We start from the raw sequence: 2,513 nt of genomic DNA on the forward strand, positions 1-2,513 counted from the left end.
TTATCTAGCTTTCAATTGTTTCCAGTGTGTAGAAGAAATTCATGAAAAACACTCAGAGAGAAAGAAACACATTTTATTTTGGTCCAACATTAATGCTGATACTGGCACTGACATTTTTTAGTTTATAAACCTAAATATAATTGTTAACGAGGATCATTCACTTTTTAAATTACTTTTTAACATTTCAATTAGATTTTTACCTTTTTAAAAAAAAAACAAAATCTAAATAAGTAATTTTTGCTTAAAATAAGTGCATTTGTTCTTGAATTATGACGGTAAAAGAGACATTTTGGCAATGGAACAAGATCATTTACACTTAAAATAATAAAAAAAATGCATTGTCTTATTTTTAGTGCATTTTATCTAAATATCTTCTTTTAAGAGCAAAAATCCTCATTCCATTAGCAAATCATCTGATTAACCTGCTGAAATTAAGGTTAAATACACTTAATTTAAGACATTTTACTTGTTTTTAGATCATTTTTTTCAGTGTAGGAAATATTTCATTCAAGGCTCATCTTTTAACTCCTCAATCCAAGAACAAATGCACTTATTTTAAGAAAAAAAGACTTATCTCAATTTCAATTTTTTGCAGCACTGCAAAAACAATCTAAAAATGAGAAAAAAATTCTTAAATTAAGTGTATTTAACCATTAATTTCAGTAGGTAAATAAGATACTTTGCCAATGGAATGAGTATCTTTAGTCTTAAAATAAGATAATTAGATAATATTTACTTGAAATAAGACGATGCAATTGAGTTTTCTTATTTTAAATGTAAATTATCTTGTTCCATTGGCAAAATGTCTCTTTTACCTCCTCAATTCAAGAAAAATTCACTTATTGCAAGAAAAAATGACTTATTTAGATTTCATTTTTTTGCAGTGCATGACTGGGAGAACGGTGCAGAGATAAAATAAGGAAGACCGTCACCAATTGGAGCTGGGAGGATGGCATCTACCCTCCACCCCACAGCTGGTCAGCACAGGTGCACTGGAAAAAATCTAAAGATAGATTAGTAATTTTTACCTAAAATAAATGCGTTTGTTCTTGAATTGAAGAGATAAAAGAGACATTTTGCCAATGAAACAAGATAATTTAGATTTAAAATAAGAACAAGTAATTATATTGTCTTATTTCAAGTGAATATTATCTAATTTTCTTATTTAAAGAGTAAAAATCCTCATTCCATTAGCAAATAATCTAATTTACCTGCTCAAATTAAGGCTAATAAACTTAATTTAAGATTTTTTTCAGGTTTTTGCAGCAGTTCTACAACCAGAGGTAATAAAACAAACAGGAGACGACGAGAAGTTTCGGATGAAAAATGAAGTTTATTACAAACGACAACAGAGAGCTGTTAGCAGCCGGTTAGCAGCCGGTTAGCAGCTGTTAGTTCTGTACAAATAACACTGTTTGATTGGTTAGTAGAGTTTGCCAGGCGGCACCAAGGCGGGGTCTCAAACAGCACCCTCCGCCCTCCCAAAGCTTTTCAGGGGTTCCCCTCCTGACCTGCAGCCTTCATCGTGTGCTATCTTCAACCTAACGCCCTCCAGGAGGCGCTACCTAGCGCTCCGTTTTTTAAATATTGTGCAACGTTTAATGAAAACCAGCCCTTAGTTTAGTCCTAAACTCTTTTAAAGGGCTTCGGTTTCCATCTTAAACTCTTCATAGTGCACTGCTCTTCTCCTCTCAGGGTGCACTGCTGCCATCTAGTGCCCTTCGTAGTGCACTACCACCCCCCCTTCCTGTGCACTCCGAGTTCAGCTAGTGTTAAATGTCTTGGTTTGGGGCTCTCCTCTTTAAATATTTTTGCATCAACAATCTTGACACCGACATAAAAAACACACAAAGTCATTCTCTAATTCTGAACAGGCAACGAAGAGGCGGCTTGTTGGTTCCGGGGCCTCGTTAGACGGCAGAGTTCAGGCCGTGTGGGAGTCAGTCTGAAACTTCTTCACTTCCTCATAAGATTTTATTTTTTTTTAGCTCAGATTAAATCATTAGCTTCTGTTTGAGATAAAATAAAAAACTCCTACAGAACTTGAACTCAGCGTTGAACCACATTGAAGTGCATCACACATGACATCATCAACCCGTGGTTTTTTTTATGTCATTCCTTTTTTTACAGTTTGATCGATAAACCGTTTGAAGCAGGTTGAAAGACGTTCCATGGGCGGATTATTTTGGAGTGGTGATAAAGTCCGATGTTAGAAACGCAGTTTCAACAGTTTTTTTGGCCCTAAGAAAAAAATTGAGTTGCATAAAAGTGGTCGTCTAGCTGCAGCCGCTGGAATGTGATCAACTCCGGATGCTTTTTTTTCTTTGGACAGTCGGATTCTTCAAGTCTATTTATTTTCCACCTCTGCATCAAAAGAGGATTTTTTTAAATTACAGTCATCAGTTTTAATCTTATTTATTTGATCCGTTTCCTAAACTTCCCGTTGAAAGCAGCCGACATGGTTTATCATCCCGCCTTAAAAGCTTTCCACCTTTAATTAGCTGGATGAAGGT

Source organism: Cyprinodon variegatus, unplaced genomic scaffold, assembly GCF_000732505.1.
Source record: "Cyprinodon variegatus isolate N-32 unplaced genomic scaffold, C_variegatus-1.0 Scaffold705, whole genome shotgun sequence".
Lineage (NCBI taxonomy): Eukaryota > Metazoa > Chordata > Actinopteri > Cyprinodontiformes > Cyprinodontidae > Cyprinodon > Cyprinodon variegatus.